At 42.3% G+C, this 26,229-nt stretch overlaps 1 protein-coding gene across 2 annotated transcripts in view; it reads right to left on the bottom strand.

The window, feature by feature from the left end:
- The window catches only part of GALNT4 (polypeptide N-acetylgalactosaminyltransferase 4), a 341,135-nt gene extending 320,758 nt beyond the window's left edge, over positions 1 to 20,377 (bottom strand). Inside the window, exon 1 of one of the 2 annotated variants that reach the window (XM_073630753.1) lies at positions 20,185 to 20,377. The gene's annotated coding sequence lies outside the window, so the exon portion shown is untranslated. The other variant, XM_073630754.1, reaches the window with a different exon arrangement.
- Between the last annotated feature and the right edge of the window lie 5,852 nt (positions 20,378 to 26,229).

Here is a 26,229-nt window from a genome sequence, read left to right as displayed (position 1 = left end):
GGTAGAGGACAATGGAGGAATAAAGAATGGGTAGAAAGAAGGGAATGTTGGGATTGTGGAAAACAGGGGCATTTGGCCAGGGACTGCCCTGACGGGCCAGGCCATCACAAATCGGATTGACTAGAAACAATATGTGTGAGCCACCTGGAAAAGATAGGGTACGTTGAAAACTTACCACAGGTGGAGTTAACGGTTAAGAGAAAATGTGTACAGTTTTTGGTGGATTCCGGGGCCTCTAGGACCTTAATTCACCCTGCAGATGTGCCTCATATTGATCAATCTACAAAATCTATTTTGGTACAAGGAGTAAGTGGAAAATTGGTGAGGGAATCACTGAGTATGTCACCATTGAGAAGCCAGAGACGGGGGTCAAGACCACAACCAGAGTGATCTTGTCTACTGTTTGCCCTGTGAATCTCTTGGGTACCTAATGTCAGCCATGCACATGTCAGTCAGTGCACAAAATAATGGGTTTGCAGTCCAGGTAAGACAGGGACCCATGAACCCAATAGAAGAAACACATTAATACTCCTTAGATGTGTATATGAAAGACAAGGAGACAGTTGATACTGTTGACAAAATGAATAATTATGCTGAAACCGTGACGGAAGGTAGGACAGTGGATTTACAGACACCAAATAGGGCTCACTGCACAATGTATTTTAAGAGAACACCAGGGCCCGATAGGTATTATGCCTCCAGGTTTTTCCCAAAGAAGGAAGTTACCCTGCAATTAACCAATGTTTACTGGAGTGTTGAGGGATTTTGTGCATCGGCATGTTGTATACCCCCGAGGAACAAGTTCTGTTTAGGGAAATCACCCCACATCTATCCTTGGCTAAACCCAAAAGGCCGAGATTAGAAGGATGTGGGAGGGTTTGTGAAGGAATGCCAAGACCTAAGAGATTGGGCTCATGTGGGCCTACCTGATCTATACAAAAGTCAGTCGACAGGTTATTTCTGTCAGACCCTTGGTACACAAAATCATTACAACACCCTCAGCACACATGTGGGCTGCAGGAACTGAATGATACTTGACACAAGAGGGTCACCTGTTAGATGGGCTCCCAGAGACACTGTGGACTAGAGGTCCAGCAGATGTGGGACTCATGAAAGGAGTGCAACCAGTTACCATCGCTCCAAAATCACACCACAGACCCCACCTAAGACAATGCCCACTTAAGAAGGAAGCAGAGGAGGGCATAGCCCCTGTAGTAGACAAGCTTTTAAAAACAGGGGTAATTAAGCCATGTCCTGACAGCCCTTGCAATACCCCCCTCTTTCCTGTTAAGAAGGCTCCACCTTTCACAGGCTGGAGAATGGTACAAGATCTACAAGCTGATGGTCATAAACATGACTGTACTGCTGCCATCGCTGAAAATGTACTGCCACGAATTGATTTGAAAGATGTACTGTGATCTAACCCTGACATGACACTTACATAGTTACATACTTAGTCAGGTTGAAAAAAGACATAAGTCCATCCAGTTCAATCTTAAAAACAATAAATAAAATTAAAAAAAATATCGTACAATCCAATATACCCAATTTTATACCCACAGTTGATCCAGAGGAAGGCAAAAAACCCCAGCAGAGCATGCTCCAATTTGCTACAGCAGGGGAAAAAAATTCCTTCCCGATCCCCCCAAGAGGCAATCGGATTTTCCCTGGATCAACTTTACCTATAAATGTTAGTACCCAGTTATATTATTATTATGTACATTTAGGAAAGTATCCAGGCCTTTCTTAAAGTAATCTACTGAGCTCGCAAGAACTACCTCGGGGGGGAGTCTATTCCACATTTTCACAGCTCTTACTGTGAAGAAACCTTTCGGTATTTGGAGATGAAATCTCTTTTCCTCTAAACGTAAAGAGTGCCCCCATGTCCTCTGGGTTGACCGTAAAGAGAATAACTCAACACTAAGTTCACTATATGGACCCCTTATATATTTGAACATGTTGATCATATCCCCCCTTATTCTCCTCTTCTCAAGAGTGAATAAATTCAGTTCCTCTAATCTTTCTTCATAGCTGAGCTCCTCCATGCCTCTTATCCGTTTGGTTGCCCTTCTCTGCACTTTCACCAGTTCGCCGATATCCTTTTTGAGAACTAGTGCCCAAAACTGCACTGCATATTCCAACTGAGGTCTTACTAATGATTTGAACAGGGGCAAAATTATATCTCTCTCTCTCTGGAGTCCATACCTCTCAATACAAGAAAGGACTTTCCTCGCTTTGGAAACCGCAACTTGGCATTGCATGCCATTATTGAGCTTCTGATCTACCAAAACCCCCAGATCCTTCGCCACCACGGATTCCCCCAGTTGTACTCCCCCTAGCATGTATGACGCATGCATATTCTTAGCCCCCAAGTGCATAACTTTACATTTCTCAACATTAAACTTCATCTGCCACATAGTCGCCCAATTAGACAGTGCATTGAGGTTGGCTTGTAAATTGGAGACATCCTGTAAGGACGTTATTCCACTGCATAGCTTGGTGTCATCTGCAAAGACAGAAATGTTACTTTTGATCCCAGACCCAATATCATTTATAAAGATATTAAAAAGCAAGGGTCCCATCACTGAACCTTGGGGTACACCACTGATAACCTTAGACCATACAGAGCAAGAATCATTAACCACTACTCTCTGAATTGTGTCTTTTTTAGTTTTCTATTTACAAACTGATATTTCCAGGCCTGTAGACTTTATCTTACACATGAGCCGCGTGTGGGGAACTGTGTCGAACGCTTTTGCAAAATCCAAGTATACCACGTCCACAGCCACCCCTCTGTCCAAAGTTTTACTTACCTCTTCATAAAAAGAAATCAAAGTTTGTCTGACAACTTCTGTCTTTCATGAATCCATGCTATCCGTTGCTTAAAATGTATTTTTCCAGCAAGAACTCGTCTATGTGGCCTTTTATTAAAGGCTCCAGTATCCTCGCGACTATAGAAGTTAAAACTAATGCCACGTGCACACGAGCGGACTTTAAGGCAGACTTGGTCCGGAGGACCGGACTCTGTCGGACAATTCAGTCGTGTGTGGGCTCCAGCGGACTTTTTTTCCCCAAAAAGTCAGACGGACCTAGAAATAAAACATGTTTCAAATCTTTCCGAGGGACTCGAGTCCGGTCGAGAAATCCGCTCGTCTGTATGCTAGTCTGACGGACTAAAACCGACGCTAGGGCAGCTATTGGCTACTGGCTATCAACTTCCTTATTTTAGTCAGGTCGTACGTCATCATGTACGAATCCGTCGGACTTTGGTGTGATCGTGTGTAGGCAAGTCCGTTCGTTTGAAAGTCCAGCGGACCTACGCTGCAAAGTCCGTCAGAAAGAATGTCGGACCTAGTCCGTCGAAAAGTTTGCTCGTGTGTACGCGGCATTACAGGTCTATAGTTACTTGGTAAAGACTTTGATCCCTTTTTAAATATAGGCACCACGTTTGCCCTGCGCCAATCCAGTGGTACTATTCCCGTCATTAGGATCCGTGGGTGAATGCCATCAGGTCCAGGGGCCTTATCCACCTTTATTCTGTCTAAATATTTCTGGACCATATCACTTTTGAGCCATTGTGGATCATTCCGGGCTGCATCAATACCACCACCATTATGGACATGAGCTCCCCCATGCTCCTTTGTATACACAGAGCTGAAGAAAGTATTTAATAAATTGGCCTTCTCTTTGTCCCCAGTCACCCACTCTAGATTATTTTGTAAAAGGGCCTACATGCTCAGACCTGACCTGTTTACTATTAATATATTTGAAGAATGTTTTTGGGGTTTGCCCTACTATCTTTTGCAATCTGTCGTTTGTTTTGAATTCTTGCCTAGTTCTTTAAATTGATTCTTAAGGAGCCTCCACCTTCCATGTATACGGTCATTGGTTGCAACCCTCCCGGCAATTTATCCACCCGGTCCACCACATGCCGAACCCTAACACCAGGGAGACAGCAAACCATTCGGTTGAGGCAATCCTGGCGACTAATTATTATTATCAGTCCTTCTGATTATATAATTCCCTATAACCAACTGTCTAGGCCAGGGGTCTCAAACTGGCGGCCCTCCAGCTGTTGCAAAACTAAGAGTCCCATGAGGCATTGCAAGGCTGACAGTTACAAGCATGACTCCCACAGGCAAAGGCATGATGGGACTTGTAGTTTTGCAACAGCTGGAGGGCTGCCAGTTTGAGACCCCTGGTCTAGGCCTACCTGCACTCCCCTCACCACCTCTACTAGATGGGCTGCTCTCCTGGCTGTTAGGGGTAGCAGTGACATCTAGGGCTGCAACGTCTGTTTGCCACCTCCACATTTTCACCCAACTTGACAAATTTGTTTTGATGCACAAATACAGGACTGGCCTTCCTTTTCTGTGAGCTCCTTCCACTCCCTCTAACTACATTAACCCATCTTTCTATCTGATAATCCTGACTTGCCCCTCCACATCAACCCTACTTGACCACCTGCTCAGCGAGCAGAGGACCCCTTTCAAGGTTGTCCTTTCTGCCCAGTGTTGCAACTTGCTTCTCCAGATCTCTAATACGAGCTTCCAGAAGGGCAACCTGCTCATATCTGTCACAGCGGTATCCATCCTGGAGCTGTTGCACCAATTTTGCATACATGTGGCACACTGTGCACTGAGCAAAACCTTCAACCCTGCTAGCACTCATTTCCCAGTTACAATACAATTACTTAAAGGAAGTTTAAGATGTTAGAAGACAGGTTAGAAGACTCCTGTCTTAACTCCTGTTTTCAACTCCTGGTTATTAACTCTCCACTTTAGTTCAAAATTCCACTTATGTTCACAAAATCCACATGCAAGCCACCATCAGCAGGGAGCAAGCTCCTAGGGGAGTTTGTATAAATACTTTTATACACCTGTGAACAATTAACCACTCCCCTTAATTAGCAGGAAGGACACTTTTTGTTGATGGTTCCAGTAAGAAAATTCCAGATGGCACAAATGCAACTGGATATGCAGTAGTGACACAGGATGACATTTTGGAAGCTAGGCCATTACCAAAACATTATGCAACACAAGTAGCAGAACTTGTAGCACTGACAAGAGCATTCATCCATAACCATATACACTGACAGTCAATATGCCTTTTCAATAGTACATGTTTTTGGACAACAATGGAAAAACAGGGGGATGGTCACCTCCAGTGGTAAACCAATTTCACACACGGACTTCACTCTAGAACTCCTAGATGCAATACAGTTACCAAAAGAGCTTGCAATCTGCAAATGTCAAGCACACACAAAATATATAGACCCCCATCTCAAAGGGAAATAAAAGGGCAGATGAAACGGCCAAAATAGCGGCACGAGAAACACATCAAATAGTGACAGAACAGGAAATCAGAGATAGATCATACAGTCCTTACTGATATGCAGCAGAATGCATCCCCCGGGGAAAAACAATATTGGAAAACAAAGGGTTGCACAATAATAGATAACATTTACTCATCACCTGAAGGGAAACCGGTATTGCCAAAATCCTTATTTAGGTATGCAGCAGTATTGACACAAGAAATATTGTTTGGTAATCATAGAGGCCCTGACCAAATGGGTGGAGGTATTCCCGACAGGAAGTGCAGACGCACAGACTGTGGCCAAAGTATTACTAATGCCGCGTACACACGGTCGGACTTTTCAGCTACAAAAGTCCGACAGACTTTCGACGGACTTTCGACGGACTTGCTGCGGACTTGCGGCGGACTTTCTAACGAACAGACTTGCCTACACACGATCACACAAAAGTCCGTCGAATTCTTACGTGATGACGTACACCGGACTAAAATAAGGAAGTTGATAGCCAGTAGCCAATAGCTGCCCTAGCGTGGGTTTTTGTCCGTCAGACTAGCATACAGACGAGCGGATTTTTCGACCGGACTCGAGTCCGTCGGAAAGATTTGAAGCATGTTTCAAATCTAAAGTCCGTCGGATTTGAGGCTGAAAAAGTCAGTTGAAAGTCCGGAGAAGCCCACACACGATCGGATTACCAGCCAGCTTTAGTCCGTCAGCGTCCGTTGGACTTTTGTAGACGAAAAGTCCGACCGTGTGTACGCGGCATAAGAGATATAATTCCTAGATTTGGAATCCCTGAAAAGATCTACAGTGATAATGGACCCCATTTTGTAAATAAAACTATACAACATTTGACAGAAGTGATGGGTATCCAAGTAAAAAACCATTGCGCCTACCACCCCCAATCAGCTGGATTGGTGAAGAGACACAATGAAATCCTAAAAAATAAGCTGAGTAAAGCAATGAAAGAAACAGGTAAAAACTGGATGTACTGCTTACCATTAGCTGTAACTAGTATGCATATTACACTCACAAAAGAAGGTTTGAGCCCATTTGAAATGATACATGGAAGGCCATATAGAATACCCTTACTACCAAATGAAACACCAGCTGAACGTACTCCAGCAGAATATATATCTAACCTCTTGAAACAGAAGCAAATTAATGAAGTCTGTTCTATTCTAGAAGGTCCAATCCAAGGGGAAGAGAAAATCCATATTGGAGACTGGGTTCTGGTAAAAGTAATAAAGAGAAAACATTGGCACTCACCTAAGTGGGAGGGACCGTATCAGGTTCTTCTCACCACTCCCACTGCTATAAAGGATAGCAGAGAGGTCTACCTGGATTCACCAGTCCAATTGTAAAAAGGTTTTACAAGCAGAGTAGGGCCAGTTGGCTACAAGAGGTTCAGAAAATCCGGCTACAAAAGGGAGGTCTCGCACAAGGTGGGACTTGTCTCAAACCGGTGAAGTCTCCCTCCCCTTCCAACTCCCCTACCCTATCCACTGGAACTCTGTAGCTGGTTAGGATGAAAGGGATAGTAATTATCCTTGGGTTACTAGTGATTCTAGGAGAGGCACCATAAGAGGGGGTAGACATTCTAGAAGGGCAGAGGAACCTTTGGATTGGGAAAGAACAGGAAAAGCATTGAATCTAACCTTTATAGAGGAAATAACTAGCACTATACTGGTAGACCTGTCAAATTGCAGATTGTGGGGATACAACTGGGGCTAGAGGACTTCTATGGGCAGATAAATAGATTTGCTGACTCTGGAATAGGGCAGGATATCAAGCATGGGATCAGGCCCTGTGGACCACAGTGCATCAAGATTGGGGGAATAATCTACCAGGGCCAAAAAAAAAAAAAAGAGTGCAATAAAGGAAAGACTCATAACAAAAGCGGCCAACTCTCCCTGCACACATAGTGAGAACTGTAACCAATTATTGATAACATTAAGGTAGCCAAGGAAGGAAGATCAGCTTGTACTTTTTAGTATTTCATTTAGGGGTGTACTCACTTTTGTTAGCAGTGGTTTAGACATTAATGGCTGTATGTTGAGTTATTTTGAGGGGACAGCAAATTTACACTGTTATACAAGCTGTACACTCAATACTTTACATTGTAGCAATGTGTCATTTCTTCAGTGTTGTCACATGAAAAGATACAATAAAATATTTACAAAAATGTGAGGGGTGTACTCACTTTTGTGAGATACTGTAATTTAAGTGTCAACTTTGTGGGGAAAAAAAAAAATAATTTTCTCCAAAACTTGTGGTATATATATATATATATATATATACAAAAATTTTTATATATGGCCTCAACATGCCTCTCAGCAAATAGCTTGAGGTGTCTACTTTCCGAAAAGAGGTCATGCTATCTTGGCATTTCAGGGCCTCCAAAAACTGTGATAAGTAGTGGTGGGAAGTGAAAAGCAATTTATGACCTTTGAAATCCTGAAAGCGGTGATTGGTTTTCGGCACCCGTATGCAGCTAGAATTCTAAAAAGCCCCAAAGCGTTATCCCCATACTCAGGAGAAGCATCAGAATGTATTTTGGGATGCAATTCAACAAATACCCATGGCGTGTGTGAGCAATATATCATTTAAGTGTTAAAAAAAAAAAAAAAAAAAAAAATCAGTCAGCGCAATATAATGTGAATATTTGATAATAATTATTAATAAATCGCTAAAGTAGTCGCTGTCAAAAGCGATTTCACTCCAACCTATGAAAAAAAAAATTTTGATACCAAAAAAACAATGCTGCGCTACTCAGTGACTTATACCATAAATTAAGTGACTCAAAATATACATAGCATGATCCATAAATAACAAACTGTGTAAAATACACTAGAATATATCAAAAGTTTGTGCCATAAATAATAACTGATTATTAAGAAAATCCAGCCGTAATTCACCCCAAGCGCAGACAAACTGCTCACCTCGTAGGCTGGTTTCACACTGGCACGACAAACACTCTGACTTTGGGAGCTCATGTCCCATGATGTATGCAAATCAATGTTTCCCTCTGAGGGCCGTCTTAACTGGTCCGACTTTGAAAATGCTCTCTGCACTACTTGGTCCAAAAAAAAAAGCGCCATGGGGTCCCCCCCCCTCCAAGAGCATGTAGCAGAATACATTTCGTCCAAAATTTATGACAGAGGGGGCTTGGCCTAGCGCATGGAGCTGTAGGACATGGCGGCAGCTCCCGGTCCTAATGGCTCCCATGGGGCTCCAATTCCTCGAATCCCCCTCACAACTCCTCCGGACCGCATCGATGGGCAAGGGAAAGCCCAAGGACCAGAAAAAAAAAAAAAATCCAGCGGTGGCCACCGGGGGACACGATTTGGGCCGTTTTTTTTTTTTTTTTTTTAATTCTGAGAAAGAGCTCCACAGGGACCACACTATGACAATATAGCAAAGGGAACAGGAATACAAATACAAAAACAAGAACCATATGATTGACGTACATGGTGTTACATCTCATCACAGTTTGCAATGATATAGGAAAGGAGAGTATAGTGAGTGTGATGACATTAATATCCGAATCGTATTGTAGGTCAAGTCTTCTTGCAGGTCTACCATGCACCCCCCGGTCCTGTGAGAGCGTGTTTGTATTCTTGAGGTGTGAGTACAGTGTAGTCCTATGAGCTCAATCTATTTTCTTTTTCTAAGTTATTAAGAGTTGAAGAAGGTAGAGGAAGCTTAGAAAGTTGATAGAGAGAAGGTAGATGGTGGTGGGGGAAGGGGGGAAAGGCAGAGGAGGGGTAGGAGTAGGGGGAAGGGGGAGGTCCACGAACATGGATCTAAAAGAGCTTCTCGGTTATCTTGCATTCCAGAAAATATGCCACATTGCATAAATAGCAAAGTGGGGGCAAGTTTGTATGTTTTAGGCGTCAGAGTTACCTCCTCTAAGGGCCTGGGCTTCTCAGTGTATACAAATAGGTTCCACAGCACCCAGGTTTTGGAGTATGTGTCCTGTCTATTTTGGAATAAGGTCTTCCATTTTATTGATGTCGTCTACTTTTCTAAGCCATAGGTCAATGGTCGGTGGGTGTGGGGATTTCCAGTGAAGTGGGATGGTAACGTTAACGTATCACTGATTTCTTATGATGCGTTCGGGGGTGTCAGACGCGTGAAGGAGGAAGAATGCAGGGTCGTCTGGAATGGTGTGGTCTGTAAATTTTTGTACTATCTGGCGAACTTTCCTACAGAAATCCGTAATCTTGGGGGATGACCAGAAAATATGCAGCAGGGTTCCTCGTTCTCTCTGGCAGCACCAACAGAGATCGGGTGTTGTGGGGAAAAATTTATGTATTAGCGATGGGGCTCTATACCACCTCAATAAAATTTTGTAGTTGGTTTCTTGGATTTTTGTGCAGATGGAGGACTTATGTGTGAATCTGAGGATACAGTGTCGTTTGTTAGGAAATAGAGATAAACTGCTAGTTCAGTGCTAACTAATGAAGCCAGGGGCTGGTACTCTGCTGGGGGTGTATTTAACAAGGTATAGGTGAGGGAGAGTGCGTGCGGTAGAACTCCAGTTTCTGTACAGTATTCTTCCAGTGTCGTAAGGGGCTGGCTAGGGTCGTTAGGAGGCGGTATGAGTCTAAGGAAGTGGGGGAGCTGAAGTACTCTTAAGAAGTCCAAACGGAACGAGCCTGTGGGGTCTGATAGTTCTCCTATTGTCTTCCAGCATCCCATTAAACTAAAGTGGGAGGTTTGGAAAAGGCCAGAGACGATTAGATCTCAAAAGACCAAACCATGAAGGCCCAATTCAAACTGAGGATTACCCAGTATAGGGAGCAAGGGCGAATTTCAGGATGAAAGAGGTTTAAGATATAAGATGTGCATAAATTTTTGTGGTGGTGCCTATCAGGGGATAGCGTTTGATATTTATAGGGAGGGCTGAGTAGCACCATGGGGCTCTATGGAGGGGGGGGGGGGGTTTTCACTTTGGGCCTGCTCCAGTTGAGGCCATAGCTTGGTTTCCCGTTGTTGGCACCAATCTATTAGCCTACTTAAGTGTACAGCGTGATAGTAAATGTGGATGTCCGGCATTGCCAAACCTCCATGTTGTTTAGGGAAGGAAAGTATTTTCTTGCTGAGCCAGGGTCTTTTTCAGGTCCATATGAACTCTATGAATCTGGATTTGGAGAAATAAAATTTTTAGGTTAGAGTGTCGTATGTTTCGAATTCTCAGGTTTGGTAGAGATACGGTGGGATTCGGGAGCGAAAACATCAGATCATCTGCATAAGCCGATACATTATGTTGTAAACATAATCTACTGCAATTTCAGAGATATCAGGGTTTAGCCTCACATGACAAAGGAAAAGCTCTAGGGACAGAGTGAAAAGAAGGGGGCGAGAGTTGGCATCCCTGTCTAGTCCCGTTGGTAACTGGGAATGGATCAGAAGTCACGCCATTGGCTCTGACTCTGGCCGTCGGGTCTGACTAGACAGCGCAAATCCAATTGAGCAAATTGCTCCCCAATCCTATGTAGCTCAGGGTCGCAAACATGAAAGGCCAATTCACCCAGTCGAACGCTTTCTCTGCATCTGTTCCAATGAATACAAATGGCGTTTTGGCGATATTGGCTATATGTAACAGGTTGAGAACTTTAGTGTTATCTCTAGCTTCTATAGTTGGTACGAAACCTATTTGGTCTAGATGTTGTTGTAGTCTGGAAGCCATTATCTTGGTAAATAATTTAAAGGTTGATATCTCCCGCACTGAGCGGGGTCTTAACCTTCCTTTGGGATTACTGATATTTGGGCTTGCAATGTGGATCTGTGTAGCGTTTTCCCTGTGCTTAGGTCATTGAATAGTTTAACTAGATGATTACCTAAAGAGGGGAGTAAGGTTTTATAGTATTGGATAGTAAGACCGTCCGGTCCCGATGTCTTTCGCGCTTTGGTGTTTCCTATGGCCAACTGAAGCTCGGGTAATGTGATGGGGTCTTCTAGTAATTTGCATGCTTCTGCCGCTAGGGAAGGCATCAGGGAGGAAGCTATGTAATCTGCCGTTTGCCCTTGGTGTAGTGATATAGTATGTGTAGTAGTATAGTAGTATCGTGGGTATGATAATTAAATTAGTAAGTACTCTTCCGCAGCAACCCAATTCTTCCAGAGAGATGCACTTTATTGACTTCCAACACAGAACAAGGTCCAAAGTCCACAGATGACAAAAAAATCCAACAGAGTATATAATTCAGAGTCCCATTTTTTTCCTAGGTCTGTGCCTTCATAGTCATATACAGACAAAACTATACTGACTAAATGCCAGCTTGAATGTCCTCTCTGAAATACTAGTCCACTAGGAGGGAGTTTCTGCTAGGTCAACCCAAAATACTCTTTGATCTCATTGTTACCCCCTCAAGTCTAATTACCATCAATAAATACTTCTTCTATGGTCCTTTAAACAATGTACCCTTTGAAATGTTCAGTTAGGTATGTGAGGTATAGTCTGTAAACCTAGGTAGACTTGCATAAGATCAACACATCAAAGGGTCTTCAGCTGTCCCCTTGATATGTTAAAATTCAGTTGACTTGGACAATTCAACTGAATTTCTGGTCAACATGGCACTCCAATACAACATTATATATAAATCGGCCAACATATTACAACACTTGGGAGGGTTGTGTTGTGCGCAGGTTATAGAGAGATTCATAGTAAGATTTAAAATTCCCGTGCGATATGTAGAGGTAGGGATGTCTTCTGTCCCATAGGAGATATAATATGTGGTATGTAGGACGCTAGCTTCTGTGTGCATAGGGACTGGGCCAGTAGCCTACCACATCTGTTGCCCGACTCGTAGGATTTTTTGTGACAAATTTGGAGCGCCGCCTTAGCTTTAAAGTGCAGATCAGTAATGTGTTTACGGACGGTGTCAAGGTCATTTTCTAGTGGTCAGGATGGGGCCTGCTTATGTCTTGTAATGTGTCTCTCTAACGTCTGTAATTTGCTTAGAGAGGTCAATTGAGCTGATCGTTGCCGTTTGATCCTGGACCCATGTTTGATGAGTACCACACCAATCACCGCTTTGTGAGCTACCCATACTACACCTGCATCACTGTCATTAGTGTGGAAGTAATGTCCTATCTCCTTCACCACATCAGCTAGCACCTTCGGGTCCTGTAGTAGGCTCCATGGCTTTCGTTGCGCTGTATAGAAGTCCGACAGAGCATACTGCAGGATAACAGGAGCGTGGTCCAACCAGGTAATGGACCCTATGGTAGTGTCCTTGATCACTTGCAAATGGCTGTGGGGAATTAGGAAGTAGTCTATTCGCGAGTACTTTTGGTGAGGCTGAGAGGAAAATGTATAGTCGCGTTCACCAGGATGGAAAAGACGCCAATCGTCGATCAATTGCACATTATGAAGGGATTTAAGGATTCGTTTGTGTGTGTCTCACGAGGTTGAGGATGTTCCAGAAGAAGTGTCCTCTGTCGGGATCAAGGGCATGTTAAGGTCTCCTTCAATAATTAACTGGCTGTCTATTTCAGGAGCTGTTCTAGGTGGCGTTTTAGGAAATTGTTTTGATGGTCATTAGGGACGTATAGGTTTGTAAATGTCACCTTTACGTCGCCAATCAGACCCTTTAGGAATAAATAGCGACCTGCTGGGTCTGTCTTAATATCTAGGTGTGTCCAGGGTATCCTAGCTGATATTAGGATAGAAACTCCTCTAGACTTGGCTTCTGAGTAAGTGGAATGGTATACAGTGGGGTAGAATTTGTTCTTAAGCATGGGCATTGTGTTTTCTGCAATAGAATGACATCCAGCTTCAGGCGTTGCATGTCATGTAGCAGCATCCGTCTTTTTTCAGGGACGTGAAGCCCTTTTGATGAGATCATTTTAAGGTCATCCACGTTCAAGGAAGGACAGGGGAGGGGGGGGGGGGTAAACATAAACAGAACAGTAACATAGAATTGTGAATGACTGGTATTCTAGTTTCTCTCTTAAAGTGGTGTTCCGGCCGAAATTATACTTTTTAAATAAAAATACCCCTATAATACTGTTTTGTTAGTTTATAGCAGCAGTTTGTTATTTTATAAACTTACAGCAGGCCGTGGCCATCTTAAGTCTGGGCATCTGAAGCCAGACTGCATTTCTTCCTGGATCTCATCCTTGCAGATCTCGCAAGTGCTCAGTGCAGCACAAGCAGTGTAATAGGTTTCAGGTCAGGTTTCCATAGCAACGGCAGTTTCAGAGGAAGTTGCCGCCCCTTCCCAGAAGGCATTGCAAACAGGAAATGATGCGATGGGCCGCGGCCAGGGAGGAGGAAGTGAAAAATGAATACAGCAGATAAGTGCTGAGAAAAAAAAATAAAAAAATATCCAATTCGTTTACAGTGCACAGTTTAGTGAGGGATGCTGAAGAGTTGTAAAAGTGGGTGGAACTCCACTTTAATACCCGCCCAAGGATCTGTTAGTCTACCCCCGCCACTGCCTTCCGCTTCCCCTCAATAGTGGCGCAGCCCCCCAGCCATAGGTCCAAGGACCCCGTCAATACCAGTATGTGCAGTCTGAGTATTGCCAAGAGCCATGTCTGTAGAGTGGGGTTCTCCCCCCTCCTGGAAAGCTCGCCCCCTCCCACCTGTGTGTTTGCTCGATATAGCGGTTTCCACAATGCTAGGTGGTCCCGCTGTAGGAGCCTGGTCAGAGCCTCCGCCATCACAGCCCCCCCATTGGGGACATCCATCCCTGTATATAAGGTGGATCCCACCCCCCCAGATGCAATGTGTGTTAAGATTACCCGCTCTCTCTTCTCCCAGTTGCGTATTGGAATCCCCGCTCAAGTCTCTGTGCTGCGATCCTTTGACAAAGTGCACAGGGGTATAGTTCGCAATAGTGGCACAGTGTTCCCTAGGTAGTTTGTGTGCAGTGCCCTCTGTATGCCACATGGGATCTCCCTTCAGGAGGGGGTTGGGGGCCAGGACAGTTCATCCAATATTATTTGATCGGACATGCACAAATTTTTTTTTTCGAACGATGCTATATCGTACGATTTTTGTTTAAGCTCGATACACACTGCAACAATGCGGGAACCCTGCGAATCCACTGCAGGTTCCTGCATTGCATGTCTCCCAGAGACAGTTCACACTGCCCTATGCGAACTGCTGGGAGTGTCAATTGAAAGTTAATGACACCCCCAAAAAACAGTGCAAACTGCAAGTTCACACCCATGCGATCAGATTCTGCTGCAGACCAAAAAAAGGGTCCTGTGCGAGTTTGGTCTGAATGCGATGCGAATTCAGCCATACTATCTGTATGGTTGAAATTGCACAGTGATCGCATGTGATTTGCACTGCGAATCACATACAGTGTCAGACATTGCACCAGTGGGAACCGGTCCTTAACCACTTGACAACTGGGCACTTAAACCCCCCTCCTGCCCAGACCAATTATCAGCTTTCAGCGCTGTCACACTTTGAATGACAATTACTCAGTCATGTAATTCTGTACCCAAATGAATTTTTTGTCCTTTTTTTCATACAAATAGGAGCATTCTTTTGGTGATATTTGATCACCTCTGGGTTTTGTATTTTTTGCGCTATAAATGAAAAAAAAGACCGAAAATTTTGAAAAAAAAAAAACACGCATTTTTCCTAGTTTATGTGATAAAATTTTGCAAATTATTAATTTTTCTTCAGAAATTTTGGCCACAATTTATACTGCTACATATCTTTGGTAAAAATAACCCAAATTAGTGGATATTATTTGGTCCGTGTGAAAGTTAGAGAGTCTACAAGCTGTGGTGCAAATCATAAAAAATTAATCACACCTGATGTACTGGTGGCCCATCTCATTTCTTGCGACCCGAACATGCTAGGAAAGTACAAATACCCACTAAATTACCCCTTTTTTGAAAGTAGACATTCCAAGGTATTTAGTAAGATGCATTGTGCGGTTTTTGATGTTGTCATTTTTTTCCCACAATTCTTTGCAAAATGACATTTTTTTTTTCCCCACAAAATTGTCATTGTAATAGGTTATTTCTCTCATATGGCATGTGTATACCACAAATGACGCCCCAAAATACATTCTGCTACTCCTCCCAAGTAGGGAGATACCAATTTTGTGAGACTTTTACACAGCCTGGCCACATACAGAGGCCCAATATTGAAATAGCACCATCAGGCATTCTAGGAGCATAAATTACACATCTCATTTCTCAACCACCTATTACACTTTTGAAGGTCCTGGAGCACCAGGATAAGGGAAACACCCACAAAGTGACCCCATTTTGGAAAGCTAACACCCCAATATATAATCTATGAGGCATAATGAGTCTTTTGAACGGTTCATTTTTTTTCCAAAAGTTTTTGGAAAATAAAAAAAATGAAAACTTTTTTTTTTTTTTTACGCAAAGTTGAGCATTTATAAGATATTTCCAACACATAGCATGTACATAGCAAAAATGACACCCCAAAATACATTCTGCTACTCCTCCTGAGTACGGCGATACCACGTGTGAGACTTTTACACAGCCTGGCCACATACAGAGGCCCAACAGGCAAAGAACACCATCAGGTGTTCTAGGGACACATAGCATTCACATACCAAGAATTACACCCCAAAATACATTATGCTGAGCAAAGAGTAAACAAAAGATTACCTGTGGTTGTAGTAGCGCAGTTGTACACAGGAGTATAGCACTGGTCCAGGTAGCAGGCAGGGACTTGGTCAGCAAAAGCGAACACAATTTTCCAGGCAACAGGCAGGAATACTGTTCATAGTCAGTACAGGCAGCAGGCAGGGATACTGTCCATATACAGTCCAGGGTCAGTTCAGGCAGATATTGTCAGCAGTGCCAAAATATTGGTCCTGGTAGTAGGCAGGTCCATGTGGTGTGGTCAGTTCATGCGACAGGCAGAGGCATGATGGCATAGGTCCTACAGGCAGCAGGCAGAAGTAGGGCCTCTTTCAGGACAGAATGGGGACAGGGGTAGAGACTTCTCCCACCCAAATCTCTTTGAAGCCTCCGAGTCTCCAGACCCTAATCTAGGAATGAGAAAACAAATGAAATTGTTTTCTTCATCCAGAAAAACAATTCTGGAGCCCCTCACATATGTGAGACCCCTGTGTTCCGAATCCCACTAGTCCACTGGCAGGGTACAAGATCAGTCCAAGAGGCAGGCAAGAGGCATGGTCAAACAGTCCAGGGTCGGTTCCAGATCAAGCAGAGGCATGTACAGAAATCGGTAGGCAGAAGCGTGGTCGAATAACAGTCCAGGGTCAGTTCCAGATCAGGCAGAGATATAAACAGAAGCAGTAGGTAGAAGCGTGGTCGAATAACAAGCCAGGGTCAGTTACAGAGCAAGCAAAGGCATAAGGGGTGTGAAGGTAAATGGCAGGAAGTGAGGGTTACGTTTACATTGGGGACAATGATAAGTGCTGTCTCTTCTCACTCCTTGTTTGGAGCACACCCGGCATTTTTTCTGACGTTTTTGGCCTGTTGGTCTGGGAGGGATTTTATCGGGAAAGTGGCGTTCAGAGAGTCTGCTAATTACATCGGATCTAATGTTTTCTGGTGGGCCGTTCGGGTATATAAGGGCAGTTGTGATTTCCTCCTGGTAGCCAAGGAAGGGTTTGGATCTGTCAGTGGAGTTGCGATAGATTACATAGGTGTTGTATATGGCCAAATTAAATAAATCGAAACTTTTTTATACCACTAGTAAGTTCTTCTAGTGGAAAGGTAGGGTTCGAGCTTCTGGTCATTGAAGTCGACACCCCCCATATACATGTTGTATTCATGGATACATGTTGGCTTTTGGATTGGGCCATTCCTCCTGGTGATCTCAACAAATGTATTGTTGTGGATCGAAGAAAGCATGTAGACGTCCCTTCTGTCCCTCCACTTCACAGCCAGAATTTCCTCATTCCGTAAGCTCGCCGCCTCCCCTCTTCTTAACTTCTTGTTGACGAGGCTTTGAGGAAAGCCCTTCCGGTTCGTCCTTACGGTGCCGCATGCTGGAGTCTTCTTTCTGTGAAGGTTTCGGAACAGGGGCAAACTAGAATAAAAATTGTCCACATACAGATGGTAGCCTTTCTCCAGGAGTGGGTTTATGAGTTCCCACTCGATCCAATGTATTCTGGGCAATTAGGGGAATGTAGCTGGGTGTCCTTCCCTTCGTATACCATGAAGGCATAGGTATACCCTGTAGCACGATCGCACAAATTGTACATCTTCACCCCATAGTGGGCCCTTTTCGTGGGAATAAATTGTTTTAAGCCCAGCCTGCCAGAAAATTTGATAAGGGACTCATCCAAACATATGTGTTGGTCTGGGGTAAACAACTGGGGGAAGATTTCAGAAAAATAATTTATTTGGGGCTTTAAAAAGCTTGTCAAAATTTGGGCGATTTCGGGGAGGGCACTGGGTATTGTCGTTATAGTGTAGGAATCTCATAATCATGAGATATCTGGTCCTGGGCATTACTGAGGAAAAGATGGGCATGTGGTAGATGAGGAGGGTAGACCAATACGAACGTAATTCATTTTTTCTGTTTAGTCCCATACAGAATGTGAGGCCCAAAAAATTTTTAAACTCCTCCACTGTTAGGGCTCTTCACTCGTAGGGACGGGCATAATAGGACGTTGGGTTACTTGCTATAAATCGTTGGGCATATAGGTTGCACTGGGCCACAATTGATGCAAGCATGTCCTCAGTAAAAATTAAATGGAAAAAGTCTATCGGGGGAAAATTTTCTGTGTTCACCTGGACTCCTGGCTGGGCAGTGAAAGGGGGAACGTTAGCTTCTCCTGAATTAGGAGGCAACCACAAGGGGTTTTGAAGGGAATAGGGAAGGCTGGCATGGGACCTAACCCCCTTGGGACTGAGGTGACACCCGACTGGTACGTGGCCTTTGTCGAGGTACTGCGGTGCTGGTGGATGGCACTGCCTCCTCACCAGTACGCCTTCGTCTGGCAGGCGGACTCTCATCCTCCTCCTCTGAGGCTGTCAGTGTACCACTGGTTAGGACAGGCTCGTAGTCCACGTCAGACTCAGAATCTGAAAATGAGGAGGAATCCGAAGCGGAGAGCTCCCTGTTGCTCTAGTCGCCCGCAAGAATATTGTACGCTTCCTCAGCTGAATATAATCTTCTAGCCATTGTTGGTGATGACAAGTGACACTGATGATAGCTGGCACTCTTACGTGGTACTGATACGTGGCACTGGTGACAATGATAACAGATGGCACGTGGCACTGATGACAGAAGGTACTGACAGATGGCACTGATATATAGTGTTGGCACGGTGTGTGTTTTTTTCACTCACAATTTTTCACTCCAGAAGCACAGGTCGCTCTCCCTCCTCACACGCGGTCTCTGTGTGAGGAGGGAGAGCCGGCAATGAGAGATGATCTCATATGTTTACATATGAGATCATCTCTCATTGGCACCGCCGATCGCGCTGAAAATGGACGCTATGATTGGCCGTTTTCAGCGATCTGTGACTGGCTGTGTCCAAGGGACACGGCCAGCACAGAACTTCCCCGATGCACGCATCGCGGAAGTAAACAGCAGGACGTCCAGGGACGGCCACCCAGCAGTTAGCGTCCGCACTGCAGCCGTTTTTCGGCTATAGCGTGGGCGCGAAGTGGTTAATCAGTACAGTGGTCGTTCGAAAATACAAATACAATACATGACATCACTTCCAATTTTTTTATTCTATCGTACGAGAATTTTCTTGACTTTAGTCAACTCTTCAGGTTCGATCTAAAATTAGCAAGCAAAAAAAAAAAAAAAAAAAAACATAACAAACAGACGATCATTCCTCTGGTAATCTCATTGTGTGTACCAGGCATAAGGCTCGTACACTATATTAGAAAATCGGGCGAGCATTTTCACCCAAAAGAATTTTGGTACGATTTATTTATAGTGTGTACACAAGTTTCGACAGCCAATTCCACATTTTCGTATGAAAATTCCCAAAGGGACAAACTCCAAAAATGTTCTTGTACGGGAACAGAACAAACGATTTTCATTCAATGTGTACCGTTTTTGTACAAGAAAAATCTGAAAAGAAAGTCTTCCGACTTTTTTGTTGTTTCACAGCAAATTGGAACCGATGAGCGAAAATCCTCATACAACAAAGGCTTTTTGTTGTTGTTTATGGTTTATGATCATGCGCATGATTAGAAACAATAAACAAACAAAAAAAGCATTTGTCGTACGAGAATTTGTTAATCAGTTCCCGATTTGCTGTGAAACAACAAAGAAAATTGAACGATCGTTCACACGATTTTCTTATAGTGTGTACCCCACTTAACTATGAACAATGGGTACAAATTGTAAATCAGTTTACTACCGCTTTAAACATTTTTTTTTAATCTCTATTTGATATTGATCTTTGAAAAAAAGTTTCTATCAATAGTATATATATCAGATTTTATGTCTGTGGTGCTCAAAGTTTGGGGTTCTAAGGATACAAGGGCATGCAGCCCGATAGGCACGTCTGCTTTTTCACCCCGACTATGTAACTTATTAATAAAGGAGCACTCTTTCCCCATGTTTTAGCACATCACCAAATATATCCATATTTCAGCATGAAGGAGTAGAAGGGCTAATTCTATGTGTGCTGAGCTGTACATACAATATCCGATTTGACTAAATAAGAAGTCCAGTGAAACATTTCCTCCTGAGCTGCTGTGTACATACCTGGGAAGTGAGTCCACAAGTCCCCTTGTAGGATGAACTTTGCACTCATAGAAGGCACATTTCATGAGTGAAGTGCAGGTACCTACGTACAGGTAACCTTCCCCTGCCTCTATCCCCTTCATTCCCCATGGCACTGACACAATTCCAGCCCAATGACATCAGGAAAGCGGACTAGTGACTCGTAGAACGATCATACAGGTATACTCACTGTATAAAGTGCTGTCCAGGAACACATCCCAGCCGTGTGTACAGTGCTCTGAGGATGGCGCTGCAGCTTCCTCTGTGTGTGTAGTTCCCGGGGAGGGGGAGGTGCCCTGATCGCCGCTTCCTTTCACTTTCTCGGAGCCCTCCTGACTTCTCCGTTCTGGCCCCGCCCCCTTTCTCTCTTCTCTGAGCGGCGCCCTCCCCTCTCTCCTCTCCCTTCTGATCATGTGTCAGGCGGAGAGTTCAGACCCTCGGACGGAAAATCAGGCCAAACCAGTATTTCTTGTGTGACGGTGGATCTAGGTCATCGTCTTGTCTCCAGCCCGGCGGCAGAGTGGCCTTGTGATTCGGGCTACAGGCAGTGTTTGATTTAACCCTTCAAACAGCCAGCTGACAACATTTATTTTATGGGGAAACGTTAGATTCACTTGTCAGTATGTTTACTGCTTCTGATAGCTGGACGTATTAACCACTTGACCTCCGGGAGATTTAACCCCCCCCCCCCCCCCACCTTCATGACCAGGCTATTTTTGCAATACAGCACTGCGTTACTTTTAACTGACAATTGCGCGGTCATGCAATGATAGTTGTGTCATTTCTTTCCTACAAATAGAGACTGGAGTCAAGCCATCAGACAGTTGCAAATCAGTGGTCTTGCTATCAGACAAGTTTTTTTGGTTGGAAATTCAACACAGAAAAACGAAATATAACGTAATGTAATTTATAAAATAATGATTACACAGAGTTGTCACACATACATCACCCTCTCTAACATTTACAATACGGTAAGATTATACTGCGGATATTTAAAGATACAGCGCCCCAAATACCAACCCATTGGTTACATAGTGACATAATTGCAATATTTCAAATTGGGTTCAAAATTTTTTTTCCCATTGGACCAATACGTTTACAATGCAGATGTGTCATACACACCCCCCTCTATGATATCTTACAATACGGTAAAATTTTACTGTGGAAATTTAAAGATACAGAGCCCCAAATACCAAACCATTGGCTACATAGTGACATTTTTCCAATACTTCTAAATGGGTTAAAAAAAAATTCTTCCATTGGACCAATATGTTTACAATGCAGATGTGTCATACACACCCCTCTCTATGATATCTTACAATACGGTATGAATTTACTGTGGAAATTTAAAGATACAGAGCCCCAAATACCAACCCATTGGCTACATAGTGACATAATTGCAATATTTCAAATTGGGTTCAAAACCAATTCTCCCATTGGACCAATACGTTTACAATGCAGATGTGTCATACACACCCCCCTCTATGATATCTTACAATACGGTATGATTTTACTGTGGAAATTTAAAGATACAGAGCCCCAAATACCAACCCATTGGCTACATAGTGACATTTTTCCAATACTTCTAAATGGGTTAAAAAAAAATTCTTCCATTGGACCAATACGTTTACAATGCAGATGTGTCATACACAGCCCTCTCTATGACATCTTACAATACGGTATGATTTTACTGTGGAAATTTAAAGATACAGAGCCCCAAATATCAACCCATTGGCTACATAGTGACATTTTTGCAATATTGCAAATTGGGTTAAAAAATGTTTTTCCCATTGGACCAATACGTTTACAATGCAGATGTGTCATACACCCCCCCCCCTCTATGATATCTTATAATACGGTATGATTTTACTGTGGAAATTTAAAGATACAGAGCCCAAAATACCAATCCATTGGTTACAAACTGACGTTTTCCCAATACTTCTAAATGGGTTAAAAAAAATTCTCCCATTGGACCAATACGTTTACAATGCAGATGTGTCATACACACCCCCCTCTATGATATCTTACAATACGGTAAGATTTTACTGTGGAAATTTAAAGATACAGAGCCCCAAATATCAACCCATTGGTTACATAGTGACATTTTTGCAATATTGCAAATTGGGTTCAAAAAAATTTCTCCCATTGGACCAATACGTTTACAATGCAGATGCATCATACACACCCCCCTCTATGACATCTTACAATACGGTAAAATTTTACTGTGGAAATTTAAAGATACAGAGCCCCAAATACCAACCCATTGGCTACATACTGACATTTTTCCAATATTTCTAAATGGGTTAAAAAAAAAATTCTTCCATTGGACCAATACGTTTACAATGCAGATGTGTCATACACCCCCCCCCTCTATGATATCTTACAATACGGTTACATTTTACTGTGGAAATTTAAAGATACAGAGCCCCAAATATCAACCCATTGGCTACATAGTGACATTTTTGCAATATTTCAAATTGGGTTCAAAACCAATTCTCCCATTGGACCAATACGTTTACAATGCAGATATAAACACCCAAATATCTGTACATTGGCTAGTTACAATCAATATATGCCCTAAATATTAGCCCATTCATCTAAATTGATGTTTTCATATATATATATATATATATATATATATATATATATATATATATATATATATATATATATATATATATAAAAAGTCCAAAGGGTTGCTGCACTTAAAAACTTTTGGTTGCTTTATTTCATGTAGTCACATGGAAAAATTACAAAGCAAGTACAATCTTTCCAGACGTAATCATGACATTAAATGCCTATATAATGCAGATATGGAAGGATTACGTTTCGGGCTAGTATGCTTGCGCCCTTCCTAAGATCCATCAGAGCATATCTAACAGGTTTACTGCAATCAATCCTTTAAATACAAATTAGTGGTATACATCACATGTGGAAACAATATGGTTGATTGATTCAATTCATAGTATATTCATCATCTATGCAGATACGTGTTTTTTACACCATAGACACAAGATCTAACAATTAGCGGCCGATATCCTTATCTCATCATTCTTATTCTCCAAATGTGTTATATGAACCTATGAAAAATACATACATAGATAGAATGAGCATACCCATATACAGACCTCCCTATTTCGAAACACATTTCTATGTTTTTTTCATTTTTATTATCACTTATAAATCAATACTGTTACATAAACAAATAAAGATCCAAATCAACATTTAAACCATATGGAGCAATAGTATTTAGAAAATGTATCCAATAAACTTCTCTTTTTCTCAGGGTTATTTCACGGTTACCCCCACTCCTATTTTTCTCTATTCCCTCTAGGACCATATACTTTAATTGTGATGCATTATGTCCATATTCCACGAAATGTCTGGCTAATGGTAGTTGTGTTAGTTTGTCACGTATTGAATATTTGTGTCTTGCTATCCTGTCTTTTACTTTTTGTGTAGTTTCTCCAACATACACTAAACCGCATGGGCACTTAATGGCATATATGACATATGATGATTGGCAAGTGTAATACCCACGTATAGGGATATTGAAGCCCCTATGTGGATGTGCAAAAACTTTTCCTTTTATCATGGAGTTGCATTTTATGCATGACAAACACTGATACGATGCAAGGTTTTTTTGTCCTAAAAAAGTTGGTTTAATAAATGTGGATGTGGGTTGGTCCGATTTTATTAGTCGGTCCCGTATTGTTCTACCTTTCCTATATGAGGACATGGGGGGATTCCAGAATTCCTGTTTTTAAGTGCAGCAACCCTTTGGACTCTTTTTCTATATATAAGGTCGGTGGGAAGACCTGATTGCTGGCACTGAATCGTAAGCTGGGTACGGCTCTCCTCTACGATTTGAATATATTCTTCCCTTGAGAACGAGCACCAGCTATTTTGTGTGGAATCATCACAAGGATGGCAACGAGTGGCTTATACTCTTTCTCTGAAACTGAGGCCTCAAGGATCTTCACAGACACTATGAGATCCAGAGATTTCCTGACCCAGTCATCCCCAATACAACTAATCAAGAAAATGGAGAAGCTTACACAGAGAGCTATTACAATGAAACTACACGAGGTAACACTAGCGGAATACTATAAGATGCAAATGATCCCCAGAGGATTAAGAGTTCGTTTAATTCCAACTTTATTTTCACAAAATATGGACTTCAAAACCAAGTTTGCACAAATTCTAAATAAATGTTCCTTTGATATCATGACATTAACTGTACAATTTTTGCAACAAGAAAGAACTCTTGTACAGCAGGAGATTGTCCAATTAGAAGAACAACTACAACAATGTTCAAATTAAGAGGAACTAATGGAATTTAAGAAAACTAACAAAGATAAATTGGAGAAATTTCATACTAATGTCCAGCTTCGCAAACGTACAAAACTTGAGCGGGACCGGGAAGACTACAAAAGTGATCGTGTCTATAACTGGATGGATCCCATATACCATCACCCAAAAGGACATAGGAAAATACAGCGCAAACAATTCGCTAGCTCCAACTCATCTATCACATCTACTGGATCATCAAACAACGCATCCACTACTCCTTTTTTACCAGCAAACATGACCGAACCCGGACCAGGAGAGGCGGCCGGAGAATCAAGAAAAGACGCAACGGGAGGTGTAACTACCAGACGGCAGAACCGACAGAGACACTAGAAGAAAACCTGATACATAACATTTCTTCCATTATTTTGTCTGAAGCCCAACTTAGTGTATTAAATAAGGGTTTGGGCTTTTGCCCTAAAGAAAGAATGGATGATTTTGTACTTAAGCAGGATTTGTATAGATTTTACAGACAATTAAGATTTAAAGCACATTTATCAGGTGGGTCGATTACCACATATAAGGAATCACTTACATTATCAATTAAAAATATGGGTTTAAAATTGAAAAGCACTAAAGTACCCCCTACATCATGTGCTGCAGTGGAGGTGTATATAGACAAAGTGGAAAATGACATAAAGAAATTCTTGTGTGATAGGAATAAAAGAGATCATATACCCCATAATTTGAATAGAATAGATGAGATTACAGCATTAAACTCCTTGTCAGCCCGGCACGATATCACCATCAAACCGGCTGACAAGGGGGGAGCTATTGTGGTAATGGACACCCCCATGTATGAAAATGAAGTGATGAAACATCTTGGTGACACCCTTACATATAGAAAACTTGATTCTAGTCCAGTCTTTAGAGTACAAAAAAGAATCAAAAAAATCCTTATGAATGCGGTTAAGGATAAAATTATTGATGACGAAACTATGGAATTTTTGGTGTGTGAATATCCGGTTACACCAGTATTATATATGTTACCAAAAATCCATAAAGACCCAAAAAAAACCCCAGGACGTCCCATTGTATCGGGTATGGAATCTGTGACAACCCGTTTAGCACAATATTTGGACAAATGTCTAACACCATTATTGTTAAATATCAAATCGTATATCAAAGACACTACAGATTTCTTGACTAAAATTCAGGATATTAAGTTGTCACCAGATTCCGTCCTGATATCATGGAACGTCTCCAGTCTGTTTACTATCATCCCTCATAGTTTTGGAATAGAGGCATGTCAACGACTGTTAACCCAATCAGGTATCTATAAAACTGAACAGATCTTGTTCCTTCTAGAACTGTTGAGAATTGTCCTTGAGGAAAACTATTTTCTCTTCAAGGATACTCATTTTTTGCAACTAAATGGGGCAGCGATGGGCTCAAATGTTGCACCCCCATATGCGAATGCATTTATGAATATGATAGAAACCTCTTTTATTTATGTGAATGAACTATTTCTCCAACATTGCCATTGTTGGTATAGATTTGTGGACGATATTTTCGCTATATGGGATGACAACATGGAGAGCCTATTTCTGTTAGATAAATATATTAACTATTTAATGCCTGGCCTGAAATTTAATATTGAAATTGGTAAAGATAGGATTTCTTTTCTAGACACTACATTGAAGTTGAGTAACACACAGATTAGTACTGATCTGTATGTGAAACCCACAGATCGTAACCAGTTATTACACTTTAACAGCTTTCATCCCCCTAATGTTTTCTCGTCTGTTCCAAAAAGTCAAATGCTGAGGGTACAGCGGATCGTGAGTGATCCCCTGTGCGGTGACCAGAGACTCAAAGAAATGAAAAATAAACTCATCAATAGAAGATACCCCCGAACCTTAGTTGATACGGAATCTCTCAATAC

The sequence above is a fragment of the Aquarana catesbeiana genome, linkage group LG05 (genome assembly GCF_042186555.1).
Source record: "Aquarana catesbeiana isolate 2022-GZ linkage group LG05, ASM4218655v1, whole genome shotgun sequence".
In the NCBI taxonomy this organism is placed as follows: domain Eukaryota; kingdom Metazoa; phylum Chordata; class Amphibia; order Anura; family Ranidae; genus Aquarana; species Aquarana catesbeiana.
Note: the sequence above shows the minus strand (reverse complement) of the source record. Positions and strands in the feature narration are given on the sequence as shown.